Source organism: Sminthopsis crassicaudata, chromosome 3, assembly GCF_048593235.1.
Source record: "Sminthopsis crassicaudata isolate SCR6 chromosome 3, ASM4859323v1, whole genome shotgun sequence".
NCBI classification, from domain to species: Eukaryota; Metazoa; Chordata; class Mammalia; order Dasyuromorphia; family Dasyuridae; genus Sminthopsis; species Sminthopsis crassicaudata.
In genome coordinates, this window is record NC_133619.1 from 116,273,217 (window position 1) to 116,290,217 (window position 17,001).

General features: G+C 33.1%; 1 protein-coding gene and 1 long non-coding RNA gene across 10 annotated transcripts in view; one reads left to right on the forward strand and one right to left on the reverse strand.

Moving 5' to 3' along the window:
• Positions 1–17,001, forward strand: part of PIBF1 (progesterone immunomodulatory binding factor 1) — a 266,914-nt gene that overhangs the window by 130,483 nt on the left and 119,430 nt on the right. The window lies entirely within an intron of this gene.
• LOC141560680 (uncharacterized) overlaps positions 8,720–17,001 on the reverse strand; it is a 181,157-nt gene continuing 172,875 nt past the window's right edge. The window contains exon 3 of the long non-coding RNA XR_012487777.1: positions 8,720–8,844. This is a non-coding gene — a long non-coding RNA (uncharacterized LOC141560680). The remainder of the gene's footprint in view (positions 8,845–17,001) is intronic.

Sequence of the window (17,001 nt, forward strand, 5' to 3'; positions counted from 1 at the left end):
ACTCAGAGCTTCCTGATTCTAGATACAGCACTCTGATTTACTGAGCTACCTCAATGCCCCATGTTGTGCCCGACCCTTTAGTCTAATCTTAAGTCTTCTTAGCCCCTGTGCCACTATGTTTTTCTTTTTCTTTTTTTTTTCTTTTTTCTTTTTGGCAAAGCAATCAGGGTTAAGTGACTTGGCTAATTAAGTGTTGAGTGTCTGAGGCTGGATTTGAACTCAAGTCCTCCTAATTGCAGGGCTGGTATTCTTTTCACTGCTCCACCTAGCTGCTTTCAGTATGTTTTAAAATAAAAAATTTTCCATCTCTCCTCCCACCCCCAATGCAAACCAAGAGCTACTTGAGATAGATTTTAATAACCAGCCACTGTTGCCACCTCTCTAGATTCTACCTTGACTTGAATCCAGCAACTTATTCTCATAGACATTTGGACTCCTTAATAAGGATTTGATGTCCTAAGATATATAAACACTTAACTTATATATATATGACTAGCTATTATGTAGTACATAAAAGTGTTTAAAGATATAAATAAAGAATTCTAAAAAGAATTATCAAGTATCAACAACCACATTAAAATGCACCAAATAACAAACAAGAAGTGCAAATCAAAATAAATCACATCTTGCAATTTGGCAAAGGTGACAAAAAATGATGGTAATCAGTATTGAAGGTTCTAGGGGGAAGATAGGCATATTGATATATTGTTGTTGGATCTCTAAATTAGTAAAAACCATTTTGGAAAACCATTTAGAATTAAGCAAATAAAACAATACTCTGACCCAGAAAATCCATTCCCAACCTTTTAACACAAGGAAACTCCACATACACTAAAATATTTATAGCACATTTATGATAGCAAAGAATTGTAATAGAATAGATGTCCATCAATTGTGAATGGCTAAATAAATTGTATGTTTATGTAATGGAAAGTTACTGGGATGTAAAAAATGATGTGTGTAATAAATACAGAGAAGCATAGAAAGATCTATATGAACCGATGAAAATAAAGTAAGCAGAAGCTAAGAAAACAGTATATACAATAATTCCAATAATGTACTTGGAAAAAGTAACCACATATTTTTAAAAAATCAAAAGTAAATGTTGTAGAATTATAAAGAAAAAATTAAGAGGAGATGTGAAAGGATGCTTTCATTCTCCTTTGGTCCACAAGTGTTGCATACTGCAAATGTTTTAAAACTTTTTGAATGTATTAATAGATTTTGTTCGTTTTTTTCTCTTCCTTTGTCTTTAAAAATATTATTTGTTATTTTGGATGACATTCTGGGAAGAGTTGGAGGAGAAATAATGGGGAAACCCCCATGATGATACATAAAACAAAAGCCATCAATAAAAACTTTTTAAAAATCCCAACAACTTCATATCCTGTTCCTCTTCTGTCTTTATGTTCTTCTCACACTTTACTAACTTCAAGTACTCTGTGATCCAGGGAGTCTGACATCCTTTGCTATTCCTCAATTACACTACTACTTCTCCTGATTACAGGAATTTTTATTGGCTGCCCCCATACATGGAATTCTCTTCATCCTCATTTTTATCTCCTAGTTTGCTTCAAGTTTCAGCTCAAACCCCCCTTTCACAAGAAGTCTTTCCCTTCTTCCTTAGTGCTGATGTTTCCTATGAGACTACTTCCGTTATATACTATATATGCCTTATTTGTACAAAGTTGTTAGCATGTTGTCTATCCCATTAGACTAGACTGCTTAAGGGCTTTTTTCTTTTTACTTTTACTTTTTTTGTATCCTCAGTGCTAAGCACAGTGTCTAACATATAGTAGTAACTAATTATATATTTCTTTCCTAATATGTTTAGACTATTTCTCAAACATGGATCATTATCATTAATATGCTAGAGCCTAATCAGATCAATCATGCATCTCTCATTTTTCCCTCTTGTGATTTAGAACTTCTATTTAGCTACAATTTCTTTTAGTTTTCTAGTCTGATTTATAAATTTAAAAAAAATTGTTTTAGTTTTACGAGAAAAGTAATTATGTTTAAAATGGATCTTTTTATTCCAATAGATTTATGATAGAAAGTGCCATCCACATCTAGAAAGAAAACTATGACGTTCATAAATGTGGATCAAAGCATAGCATTTTCTCCTTGTTTTGTTTGTGTTGTTGTTGGTTGGTTGTTTTTATTTGGGGGGAGGTTGCTTTTTTCCCTTTTGTTCTGATTTTTTTTGTTGTTGTACAACATGACAAATATAGAAACATGTTTAGAATAATCACACGGTTAATCTATATCATATTGCTTGATGTCTTGGGCAGGGGGAAGAGAGGGAGAAAAATTTGGTTCATAAGATTTTGCAAAGGTGACTATTGAAAACTGTCTTTGCCTGTATTTAGAAAAATAAAATATGATTTTTTTTTAAATGGACCTTTTTTTCAGAAAGATTCTTTGTTTCATTCATTAAATTCATTTAATGAATTGAATTTGGATATTTCTCAAATTCATTTCATCCCTTTGTCCCCTACTGATTAAGTCTGGGCCTAGTCCATTTTTCATCCAAAGTGTCTGTTTATGATACTGACTGATGGACCATCTTTATATATATATATATATATATATATATATATATATATATATATATGTTGGTCCATCCAACTATTTGTCATTCATTTGGATAATATGCATTATTCATCTTCTTGGTTTTCCTTTATGAATAATTAGGCCAAAATTTTTTGAATGATTATAAATCTCATTTAATATAATGTATATTGTTCTGAAATTTGTGATCATCACTACAACCACTGCAAACAGATACATTCAGAAAATCTTACCATTTATAAGTAATCTGTCATCCTGGCTTCTCAATTTGAGCTCTTTCCTAGTTATCCTTTAAACATCTGTCCTCCTCTACTTTTCCTCAATTTATATGAGAGGTTCATTGAACAATTATCTCTTCATGCATTTTTCAGAGATTCTTGTATGATTTTGACTTTCTCTGTTACATAAGATGTTTCTTTGAAGTCAATAAACAATAAACATAGCAGCTTATATTTCCTGTATCTTTCAGTCAATTCTGTAACTTTAAAAGTTTGTGGTCTTCTATAGAATATCATTTTAAAAGCCTTTCTATTCCCTTTAAAAATCTTGATCAAGTTTTCTCTCATTGCATATGTAAGTTATTTTTAATAGATTTTATAGCAATTGAAAAGTGGATATTTAAGTTATTTGTTGCTCATGTTTTCTTGATCATATTTTTTGATAATAATAAGGTCTGAGATTTTTTTCCCAAATCTTTCCTTTTTTCAGATATCCTGAGAATTAATTTCTCAATGCTCCAGCATTAACTTCTCCAGCATACACTTCTAATAAGCATGCTTGGCATAATCCAGCTTCTTTTCCCATATTTGTTTTCTTTAATGTCGTTTTTTCATGCTGTAGTACATCCCAACCATGATAGAGTCATAATATGGCAAATCCTCTGCCCTTGCAGAAAAAAAATTTAGTTTAATCTAGAAGTCTTAACATATCATTTTCATTTCTCATCTATTTTTTGTCCTTCCAATCTTTTCCTTAAATGCTTTTGGAATGATCTGACTCCGCTGAGATTCTTAGTAAGCTTTCTATAAGACCCAGAAATCATAAAGTTTTTTGTTTTGTTTTGTTTTGTTTTTTACTAGAGTTTTTTTAGTGTCCTCATTCTTATGACTAAGACACATTTGTTAGTTTTCTTTAATGAACTCTGAGACCTTTTATGTCGATCTGGATTTTCCTAAGATACAATTTTCCAATTTTTCAGCATTGGTAGGTGATTTAAATAAGTTATGTTGGTTCTAGTTTATTTCATTCTCTATATTTTTGGTTTTGTTCTAATTTAGTGTTGATTTTTCTTTTGCTTGCCAACATCATTATACACCAGACAACTGATTCAGAACTAGTTAGTTTATTATTAGTTGATTTGCATGGTTACTGTTTTGTAATCAATCATTTCCTGTCAAATTATTTGTTTCATTTTTCATGATATTATTCATTATCCCTCATGTCCATTGACCCAGATTCTTCCTTTTAAAGAATATATTCCACATGAAGTACCTGCATAGTCTATAAGCCTCTTTCATTTCTTATTCCTCAGCCATGTTTTCTAACATTTTTTTTCACTTTCTTTCCCTATGATGAACTTTTGTATTCAGTTGCAATACTTTGCATTTAATTGCAGTATAAAATATTGAAATATATATGTATTGAAAATATTGATTTTACTGGAAGAGACTTGAGAGTTCTGCAGTAAAACTTCTTTATCAATCTCAACTGTCTGCAATAAAGTCCCAGAAACATACAATTATTTACATGATATTCTTTTTTAAAATGCTAATTATAAGCACAGCAGTATGAGATGAACAATTGTCCCAGGAAGTTATGTTTCTTATTCTCTTTGTACATATAATAAAAACCAACTCAATGTCTTACTTATGCTTTTCTAAGGAAAAAGAAAATTTTCATTCAGACTTCCTTTTAACTTCTTAGTCTTATAATTTCATTTATAATGAAAATGTCAAGATTGCTATGCTTCATTTGCTGCACAAATAAAGTAATGCCTATAGATGATATAGAATCTGTTTGAGTCTTAGCACTCTTCTCTTTTTCTATGATTCTGCAACTATCAATCCCAAGAACTCTCCCAGTCCTTAATAGCAGCTATAAGTTTCACAAAAGAACCTGATAAAACAGTAACTTATACAGCAACTTATACTCAGTTTTAACTCAGAAAAAGGAAGACTCAAGGCCTAACGCAGACCACTCGAGGGATAGCAACATTGGAGAATAGGAAGAAGGAGGAAAAGATAAAACCAAAATCTCATTTGATAGGCTCTTCATTATTTTTGTTACTAAGTGACAGGTAATCTGCACTTACATAGATATCACAAATGCCTTCACTTGTATCTCAAAAAAGTAGCCAAAGCACTTGTATTTTGTATTTGGCAGGTTCTCAATTGTACCTAATTGAGTTAACCATTTCTTTTGTAACAAAGTATTTTTGGAGGAATATAATTAAATAAAAGTGATAATAAAAGTTTAGAATATAGAAGTTTTCAGAAAGAGATTTTCAGAAAGGGACAAAAAAAAGAGGATCTATGCCATGTCCATGGCTAAAACAGTTTACTGGAAGTGATTCTAATGGAAAAATAGTCTCAAGATCCTCCCCTTCCCCTCCTTTTTATGCTTTCATTGAATCACACTACACTGAGCACTATTTTGTATTTTTCCTCCTTTCACAGGTTGCCATAACCAAAGAATTAATCATCTAGTGGCCTATCTCTTTGTAGTGAGCCTCTTTTTATCTATAAGGTAGTGAATTATTGATGAGAATATACTCAAAGCCTATCTAGCCTTGTAGAACCCACCAGCATTTATACTGGGATAGTCTTCTTAAGGTCACTTCCTGGGCATAAGGAAATATTGTTGAGGTACTTTTACACATTAGAGAAACTCTACCTTGTCAATATCATCCTTCTTGATATAAATAATGTTTGATTCAATAAAAAGTAGTGCCAATTTTTTATTAAACACAAAATGAAAATTTTTTCATGGAAAACCTGTATTTTAAAAGTGCATTTTCTTAATAAATTACTTTTGTGACAATAATATTCTTAAATATTATTAAATGCCCACAATGAGAACTTAGCCACTGTGCTGAAGAATGGATTTGCAAATACAAAGTACAATAGTGTCTGCCCTCAAGAAGTTTATATTCTACTAGAGCATATGTATTTTCATAAATAAGTACAACTTACTACCAAAGATATTAGAAAATCCCCGTTTGTAAGAGTAAGCTGAGTATTGAAGAAAGCTGGTGTTGTAGGAGGCAGACAAGAGAAAAGAAAGTATAAATGTGAGAGATTATGTGCAAGGAAAAACAAGGAAACCAATTTGTCTAGAATATATAGTGTGTGAAGGGGAGGAATGTGTAAACAACCTGAAGAGATAGACTGGAACCTGATTCTGAAGGGCTTTCAATGTCAAATAGAGGAGTTTTGTTTCTTTGTTTTTTTAATTTTCTCTTAGAAGCAAAAGGGAGCCATGAAAGCTTTCTAAACAGGAGCTACATGGTTAGATTTGTGTTTTAGAAATCTTACATCTGTCAGCATGAGCTGAGAGAGGGGAAAGATTAGATTAGAGAGACAAATGATGAGACTAGTTAGGAAACTCTGTCAGTAATGTAGGAGAGGGAAAGGGCCTGAAACTGAGTACTTGTGTTGATGGAAAGAAAGATTGTCAGATACCTTTTAAAAAATTCCTCATATTTCAAATAACCAGAATATTTGTAGTTAATCTGATTTCAGCTAAAGTCTTATGTGCCAGGGAATATATTTTTTGGGATGTAAAAAACTGAAGACTTAGATCGTGATACTACTTTATTTAAGTTTTTAATCTTGATTTTCTTTGTATGTTTCAATAACAAAATCATGATGATTCAGAGCAATTAAAAGAAAGGAAAGTCTGAATTTAAAAATGTGTAATAGGATCATAGAAATTAAAAGTTGGAAGGCATCTTAAAAATCAGTCAGACAGAGCACTGCTCCCAAAAAACATTCTGTGACCTCGCTCCTCTCTGTCTTAGTTTACACAATTTCCTATGTCTAAAATTGACCTTTCTTCTCTTTGTCTATTAAATTCCTGCCCATTTTTTAAAAAACACTCAAATTCTACCTCATCCCATGAGACTTATTTGCTAATTCTGTCAATAACAACTTTACTTATCACTAGAGCTTAACCTTTTTTTTTTTTTTTTTTTTTTTAATTCTTTACTATACTTTTAACATTTATTGGCATTATCTGTGTCTTAGATCTTAACCTGTAGTTTCTGGATAGATTTCAAGAGGTCCATGAACTCAGGATGGGAAAAAAATTTATATCCGTATTTTCACTAAACTATAACTGAAATTTAGTATTTCAGTTACAACTTTTTTGAAATAACATTACTCTGAGAAAGTACATATTTCACCAGACTACCAAAAGAATCTGACCCCCCCCCAAAAAAAGCCCTTATGAATAACAGCTCTTATCTTAGAGTATATATAAACCATAACCATCAGAGACAGTGTCTAAAGTTCCTTATCTCTCCCAGATTTCATATAGTAGGTATTTAAAATAGTATAAGTAGTACATAGGATGTTATAGTATTAGGTACATATACCAAGTAATTAAAGTTTTACAAAATAAATTAATTAGAATCAACCTCAAATATATTTTAATATAATTATTAGAGATGCCTATACAATCTCTGCTTAAATACCTCCAAATCTTTTTCTTATTTTTTTATTAATTTTATAATTATAACATTTTTTTGACAGTACATATGCATATGTAATTTTTTACAACATTATCCCTTGTACTCCCCTCTGTTCCGAATTTTTCTCCTCCTTCCCTTCACCCCTTCCCCTAGATTGCAGGCATTCCCATACATATTAAATATGTTATACTATATCCTAGGTACAATATATATGTGCAGAACTGAATTTTGTTGTTCTTGCAAAGAAAGAATTGGATTCAGAAGGTAAAAATAACCTGGGGAGAAAAACAAAAAATGCTAACAGTTTACACTCATTTCCCAATGTTCCTTCTCTGGGTGTAGCTGATTCTGTCCATCATTGATCAAATGGAATTGGATTAGCTCTTCTCTATGTTGAAGATATACACTTCCATCAGAATACATCCTCATACAGTATCATTGTTGAAGTGTATAATGATTTACTAGTTCTGCTCGTTTCACTCAGCATCAGTTGATGTAAGTCTCTCCAAGCCTCTGTATTCACACTGTTGGTTACTTCTTACAGAAAAATAATATTCTATAACATTCATATATCATAATTTACCCAACCATTCTCCAATTTATGGGCATCCATTCATTTTCCAGTTTCTAGCCACTACAAAAAGGGCTGACACAAACATTTTGGCATACACAGGTCCCTTTCCCTTCTTTAGTATTTCCTTGGGATATAAGCCCAGTAGTAGCACTGCTAGATCAAAGGGTATGCAGTTTGATAACTTTTGGGGCATAATTCCAGATTGCTCTCCAGAATGGTTGGCAAATCTTTTTCATACAAATTATTGACAAAGTGAACTTTCATCATCCTATATTTATGCAGTTGAATTTTGAAAGTAAGTATACTCCTGTTAAATTCCTATTTCTTGACTTCAATAGTCTAACATGACATGACAATATTTAAGTTGTTCATATTCAGGAATTCTGTCCTAATTGTGCAGCACTATGCAAAGTGCCAACCACCATGCTAGGCATATGATAAATGCTATATAAATGCATGCTATTATTATTCATTGAACCCCAGAAATACTTATGGGACACATATAAATTAATAACAAGGGAAAGAGAAAACTCAGGAAAATGATTTTCAATGACCATGAAGTACATTCAACTTTCAAATTTAATAGCTAGCAAAGTAGTTCCAGATATAATAGTTCTTAGTTAAAGGGCTATAGAAAATACATATTTTGTTTATAATCACTATATTATTTGCAAATGGATTCTGTTAAAGCATATTTTCTCCCTGTGTATGTCATGTGTCAGTTGAGGAGATATACCCATTTTAGCATAAAAAAGAGACTTAGGGTAAGATAACAATATATTGACAGGTTTTATTTGAATCAGAATTCAAACCAACTGAAAATACAAAGGGTTTTTAAACTGAATCCATAGTAAAGATTACTCTCATTCTTTAGTCAACTTGCCTTTTTCAGAGCCATATATAATACACTCCATAGAACACATCTAGTAGCAAAGGGTACGAGTTGCTCCTCCTACAGGACATATTCTCTTTCCTCAAAGGGCATGGATATGAGAAGGCCGCTCTTCTGGAAATACAATTTATCTTCAAATTAACATACATGAAAGAACAATGGATACTATAACAAAATAATATAATATGTTAGTAACATAAGAAAATAAAAATATAATAAAATATTAAATCATAAGAAATGCTATACAAATATTGAAAGAAAGACAAATTGTCTTCATCACTAAAAGCTTTGCTTCTGTTGGAGGAACCTCTATTAGCCTCTCTTAAAGTATATTTCCTCTTATATTTTTTGGTAGGACTATATTGTGATTGTTAAAGTGCTTCATAGACTTAAAATTTTATTACTATAAAAATTTGTGTCTCCATATTTAGACAGTTATCCATTATCTCAGTTTTTCCTTCAAAATCTCTTATCCTTTCCCTTTATACAGACTTTATTTCAACAAATATAAGAGAGTTATATAAATCTAGATCTAGATGTAAATAGTTTAATTTTTTTAAATTCTAAAGTTAAAGCAAACACAATACATAAGAATGGACATACATAGCAAGAGGAAGAAGGCACTTACTATAAGTATGCCCCAGAGATGTTGTGTTTGGTTCTATACTACCACAATAAAGCTAATTTCATAGTAAAACAAGCCACATAAATTTTGTTATTTCCCAGTTATGTTTATACTATATACCATGATCAAATGTGCAGTAGTTTTCTATCTGAAGGGGGGAAAAAGCAAGATCTATACCTTTATTTAACAGACATTTTATTTCTTTAAAAAATGCTAACCAAGCCTTCATTACATGAGAATATTTTTGTTGGCAGGTCTTGTGTTGCTGTTGATGGCTGCTGACTGATCAGGATAGTGGTTGCTGAATACTGGGATAGTAGGGACTATTTCTTAAAATAATGCAACAATGAAATTTGCCACATTGATTTGCCCTAATTTTAGAACAGAATAGAGGGCCCACGGAAATGGGAGAAAGAGAATGACCAGTCAGGAACAGTCAGAACACAAACATTTAATTTTATGTTCCTATGTTTCATATGGTGGTTAATAGAGCTCCAAAACAATTAAAAGAGTAACATCAAAGTAGCATCATCATAGGTACATAATAATATTGACATAGTTTGAAATATTGTAAGAATTAATAAAATGTGATAAAGATACATGACATGAGTTTATGCTGTTTGGAAAATTGTGCCAATAGACTTGGTCAACACAAGGCAGCAACAAACTTTTGATTTTTTATAATTTTAAATATATTTTCTCTTTATTTAATAGTATTTTATTTTTTCCAATTTCCCATAGAGATAATTTTCAACATTCACCTTTTTAGATTTTTGAGTTCCATATTTTTTCCTCCTTTCTTTACCCCATCCCCAGGCAGCAAGCAATCTGATATAGGTTATACATGAACAATCAAGATTAAGCATTTTTACACATTAGTCATATGGTGAAAGAAGAACCAATAAAAAGGAAAAACCACAAGAAAGAAAGAGAAAGAAAAAAAAGAAAATTGTATGCTTTAATCTTCATTCACACTCCATAATTCTTTCTCTGGATGTGGATAACATTTTCCATTATGGGACTTCTGAAATTGTCTTAGATTTTTGTACTAATTTGTAAAGATAAAATAAAAGGAAAGCAAAAAAAAAAATTGGTGGATTATTAAATTTGTGAGCTTTTTAGGCTACCATATTACACATCTGTCTAGACCACTTTTTTTTTAAGCACTATATCCATGTTCCTCCACTGGTGAAAGACTTCCTTCATTAGTATCTTTTTCTTACTGTTTTCAATCTAAAACCCTCCATCTTCTTTTAAAACCCATTCTTCTGCTCACACCCAATTTATTCATTCTTATTTGTCATGTCTTCCCCCCAATCTCTCTTTCTTGCTGAATACTTGCCTAATACTCTTTTTTGCTTCCTTATATTTCAGTCTTGTGCTTATCGCTCATAGTGCCTTCTTCTTGCCTTTTCTTTATCCAAATATTGACAATTTGTCAAGCTCCACATAGACTCCAGCCTTATCCTTGTAGCTATCTTTGAAGAAGCCAATGTTTGTATTGTGTACATGATTTAATATTTAATTATATACTTCGTTCTGTAACTCTTCAGTATTGTTTTATGCTTGTTAGGTTTTTTTTTTTTTCCTCCCTCAGTTTGATTTTAAACTCACTGAATATAACTATTCATATTTTATACTTTTATAGACAAGGCAGAATTTTCTAGTGGCAAGGATGCTCTTGGAATCAAAAGCCTGGGTTCATAACCCATAACTCTGACACTTAATAACTGTGTTTGTGGATAAGTCTCTTACTTTTTTTAGTCTTAGGCATCTCATCCAAAAATTGGTGATAATGGTACTTCACTACACACTTCCTGAGGTTACTGTGGAAATCACAAAGAATGTTATTGAAATCATAGAGTAGTCATATCCTTTCAAGCTCATACACAATCAAGAAAAATTTCCCCTGTTATGGACCACCCAGTTTCTCATCAGAAAGTTCCTTCCAGAGACTATGCTCCTATGACACAGGTCTCCTCACTATTTCTTACACAAAACGTTCTGTCTCCAGATTTTGCTCTCAAGATTGCTTTAACTGCTTCCTGAAATTTTTGATATGTTTCATAATTTAAATTTTCTTTTACATAGTTATTTCTATCTTTTTTTTCTTTAAGATCTTTATTATTTAAGATTTCATTGTATAGTTTCCATCTGAGTATCTATCTTTTGTTTGTTGTTCCTGAATTAACTTTTAGCTTTATTTCACATAATCTGTAAAAGATGTATAGATAATTTTGGTCTTTTTGCATTGCTTTTTAATCTCTCTCTTCCCTATATGATCATTTTTGGTTAAAAAAAATTCCATCTTCTGAGAAATAAACATATTCTTTTACTGTCCCATTTAAAAGATGCCACAGTTTTTTTAACTGTTTTTCATTTTTTAATCTTTCAGTTAGACTAATCCAAAACTGATAAAGCAATATTGAAGTTATTTGTAACTATTGTGTTGCTATCTATTGTCTTCTTGTTATTCAGATAATGTTTCCTTTGTAAATAGGATACAAAGGCATTTGGAGAGTATAAGTTTATTATTTGATAAAGATTTGTTGTCTGGTTCCTTTCAGCATAATATAGTTTCCTTATTTGTCCCTCTTTATTTTTTTGAATGTTTGTTTTTGTTTTTCTAGATAGCATTATTTTAACTCCTGCTTTTTAGAATTCACTTGATATGTTGTAAAGGTATGAAGAACAGTCTAAAAAAAGTGCCCTAAAAATTGTCTGCTTACCCTGATCTAATTACTGCAGCAGGCAGGAATCCCACTTAAAGGCAAAAAACAGAAGAATGTACCAAAACATCTCAAAACTTAATTTCTCTCATTTTGGGTTACATGGGATGTCCACACACTTATAGATAGCACAAAATCTAGTAGACCTAAAAAAGGGGTCCTTCTTGTTGCAAGAGAACTCAGCAGGTATCACATCCAAATACTCTGAATGAAACAAGACTGGCAAATGAAGGCCAGCTAACTAAATCAGAACTGGACATGTTTTTCTGGAGTGGTCACAGTGAAGGGGAATGCCATGAAACTGATGTAAATTTTGAAATCAAAACTTATTTAGTCAACAAGCTTGTGTCTACAAAGGCAATAAAACTTTGTGCATGCATCTTTGTAGCAAACATTGGCATTTAATAGATTACGTGAATGTAAAGAGAAGAGACAATCAGGATATGAGAGTGATAAAGGCAATGTGTGGTACAAAGTGCTGGACTGATCATAGACTTATCCTCTCCAAGCTAAATATTCACATTCAACAAAAATGGTAGTTCCATCGCAAAAAGGCTACCAGAAAAATTAATGTCAGCATATTAGGATGTTTCTCTGTTGGCAAAGTGGAATAGAAAAGAAATGGGCAACTTTCAGAGATTTGTTCTACAGCTCTACATGGTCAGAACACTCACAAATGTCAAGATTGGCTTGACAAAAATGATGGGGAAATTCAGAAGCTGCTAAATAAAAAATGAGAACCTCACAGGATGTACCAGCAGGATAAATGATTAATTTCTAAAAAGGCAGCATTTAATTCCATCAAAAGTAAAGTAAAGCTTAAAGAAATTTAGGATTCTTCACTCACCTCCGTCATTCATCTCTATAAAAACAAAGGGAATAGATTGTCCTATGAGAACCATAGTGGGTGGGTCTCACTGAGGCATTGCTGGCAAGATTCTTGCCAGACTCCTAAATAGGCTATTCCTTCGTCTGGAAGATGGTCCTGTGCCTAAGCGCCAGTGTGGCTTCAGAAGGAGCCAAGGAACAGAGGTCTGCATAACACATTTATAGATTAATGTGTCCAAGGCCTTTTATACTATTAGTCCTGAGGGCTTGTGGGAAATCGTCAAAATTTGGCTGCCCAGAAAAGTTCATGAGTATTATGTATCAATTTCATAACAGCATGCTTGCCCAGATTCTAGATAATGGACAATGTCCTTGCACTTTCCCAGTTACCAATGAAGTGAAACAAAGTTTTGTGCTAGTTCTCATCTTTTTTTAACATGATGTTTTCAGTCATGTTTGATAAAACGTCTTTAATGAAGACAAACATGGTATCAAGATCAGCCACTGCACTCACTGATGGTAAATTCTTCAACTTGAAAAGGCTGCAAGCTAAAACTAAAGTGGAGAGTTTGTACTTGATACAACCTCCAAAGCTGAGATGCAACAAAATATGAATCGATTTTCTGCTGCAAGTGATAATTTTGGCCTAACAATTAACAATTAGAAAACACAGGTTCTCCATCAGCCAGTACCACACCATCCATATGTGGAACCATCAGTTACAGCAAATGGAGAAATTTTTAATGCTAGGAATAAGTTCACTTAGTTTGGCAGTATACTTTCCAGGGATATACACATTGATAATGAGGTTGACACATATGTTTGCCAGAGGTGGCTCAGTGTTTGGGAGACTCCAAAGGAAAGTGTGAGAGAGAACAGATACCAAACTGAAGGTCTAAAGAGCTATTATGTTGACATCATTATTGCATGCCTGTGAATGTTTCATATTAGGAAGATCACCTTTCAGAATAAGGTACTAGACACTAAAGTTCTTTTTGCCAAACATTTGCCAAACACTCACACTCTAATGCAGAGAACATAGCTCTGTTGGGCTGGCCACATTATTTGAATGCCAAATGTACACTTGCACTATTTTATGGAGAACTCACCCAGGGCAAGTGCTTACATGGTGATCAAAAAAATGATACAAGGATACTCAAGGTCTGTCTTAATAACTTTAGAATTGATTGCATGGCATGGGAGACACTAGGACAGGACTGCCCAGCATGGCCTGCCCTTATCACAGCAGAACTGAAGTAGCTCAAAAAACAACTAAATCACAAGATATGCAAAGTTAAAGAATGTATTCCAAATGTTCATATGGATTGTTTGTGCCTGATCTGTAGTAAAGCATTCCAAGCTCATCTTGGTCTGATCAGCCACCGTTAAATTCATTATAACTTGACTCTAGCATAATGATATTATTTTGGTCCTCTTCAAAAAAGAATGTAGATTTTTGTTTTCTTACCCAAGATTGTTCTTTTTCATTTTATTGGGTTGTTTAATTCAATCACATTTAAAGTTGTGAGATTTAGGTTTATATTTTCTTCCATTTGTCTCTGTTCTAATACTGGTGGAATTTTTCAAGTTATGGTTTTTTCCTCTTTTTATGATGTAAACAGTATTATGTTCCTTCAGATACTTTAATTTTTTAAAGTAGTTCTGTTCCCACTGATCCCTGCCTTTTATTTGTTATTCCTTCTCCTGTGGGATTGTACATGTTCCTTTTTTCTCTCTAATTCACACACACCCTTTTTTTCCCCACAGTGTAGTAGAATCCTAATTTTTCCCTCACCTTCAATTAGTATTGTTCATTTGTTTTGTTTTGTTTTGTTTTGTTTTTAATTCATTTTTTGTGCCCCTTTCCAGAACAGATATCTCTACTATCCATCCTCTTTTTTTCTCTACTCTAGATCTTCATTTACTGATTCATGACCACTGTAATTATCTGATCTCTCTCTTATCTCTGTATGCTTCCAGAGCATCCATTCTGGGTTCTCACTTTCTTGGCAGTTTCTACCACTATTTTTTAAAGCTTACCATATAGATTTTCCTTTTCTACTATACATCCTAGAAAAATGTCAATTCCTGTAGATAACAAAAGGCATGGGGCAATGATAAGAGACCTTCTCCTACCATAATCCCTAGTTGTGCAAATGATTGAAATTTATACACTCCACTGGTTACCTTTTTTTTTTCCCTCAAAATTTCCCCTTTGGGTTCATGTTCCTCCATCTCCTCAGGGTTCCAATTATTCCCTCCCCCCAATACACTCTTTTTAGTGGAGCACAAGGAGATTTCAAGGTCACACTCAATGAAAGTACTTATCTCCCTTCACAGACCTTTCTTTGTTTATCATCCATCAGTGGCTGGGCTTCTCCTACCACCAAAGTTAGGCCTTCTTCCTTTCATTCCCTTCTTATCAAACGTCCCCCTTTCTTCTCTAGCCTTTATTCTGAATCCACAAAGGTCATCTTCCCCCTAATGTGATTCTGTCTTCCTTATCTTCCTCTCTCACCTCCCCTTCCTTTCATGTACCCTCCAATGTTATAATGTAGTCCCAGTCTCAATTCTCATTTCTGGCTTGAAGTATTCAGTAGTTGTTCCTCTTCACATTCCTCAGGTCCTTTATCTAAAAACTATTGGAACATTTTCTTTTGTTTTAGAGTGTTTATTGAAAGATGCCTGAACTAATTTATTAGATTGGGAGACTACATTTTATTCTGTTAATGTCTTAGTGGTTGATTTATATGTTTATGTTCAACATCTTTGAACATTGATATCTTAGGTTCAAGATATTTTTCAAGATCAAGAAGAAATTTTCTTCTTCCCAAGATCTTCGATAATTTTAGTCTTTTTTCCCCATGTTGCTCACCTTTTGACTCCCTCCCCTCTAATTGTGTTTTCTGGGGGGGGATGGAGTCAAAAGTATCCCAGCTTACTGCACATAGGACATTTCATGGTTCACCAGCCTAGGTTTCTGCCCTAAATGATTTTGGGTGACTGAAACTGGCTCCTGCTGGAAGTTACACTCTTTAACTTAGTGGAGTGCTGTGCAGTATTGGGTTCATGTTTCTCCACTCAGGGGTTACAGCTCCCCTTTACCCCAATCTTTCCAATGTAGGACAAATAGATTTCACATATCAGATGCCCTAGGTCACACTCAATGAAGTTCCTCATCACCCTTCATAGACCAATTCGCACAGTGTACTATCCTATTATCTTGCATTGTTCCCTCTGTTCTTTTTAGTACTCTGATTTTGTACCAATATTCAGTTTTTTAGTGCTGGTGCTACAAGGATGCTTGCCTCAACACTGGCTCTACTGGTACTACAGGGTTGTCCATCTTGGCAACAACTGAGAATATTGTAGAGCTGATATATTGGGTTGTGACCTCTAGCAGACTTTTGCCTCAGGGATTGAGATTACTTGGCTATCTGTTGTACCCACGGAAAATTATTTTAATCTGGATACAGGGTCTCCCTGGCACTGAAAAGGAAAGGAAAGACTGGGGTTTGGGGACAGATTTTGTTTTCTGTCATGTCCTTGGGTCTGCTACAGCATCTTCGTTGTTAATAATATGGGATGTGGGGGAAGGATGCTAAATGCCTTAGTGAACATCAATTAATAGATTTTTGGCAGAGTGAGGTGGCAGTGGGGGGGTATGTTTTAAGGACATTGATAAGCTACAGCATAGGAAAAGGTCTTCAGATCTATACTGCAAGAGAACAATTAAAGGAATTGGATATGTTTAACCTACAGAAAAGAAAACTCAGGTGGGATATGATACCTGGGATTTGTTTCTAGCACCAAAGAATAAAGTAAAAAATAATAGATGAAAGTTGCAGAGGCATATCTTGGAAAGGCTTACTATCTATTAGAGCTGTTCAAAAATAGAAGGGGCTACTTAATAGAGTAATAGGTTTTCTATCACTGAAATCATTAAGAGGAAGCTGGGTGACCAATTGTTGGTATTGTTATAGAAGGAATATGTATTTAGATACATATTGAATTTCAAATTCTTTTCAAATCTCAGATTCTATAATTCTAGTATTTGTGTTCTCCAATGTGAACTCTAGCCTTCAGTTT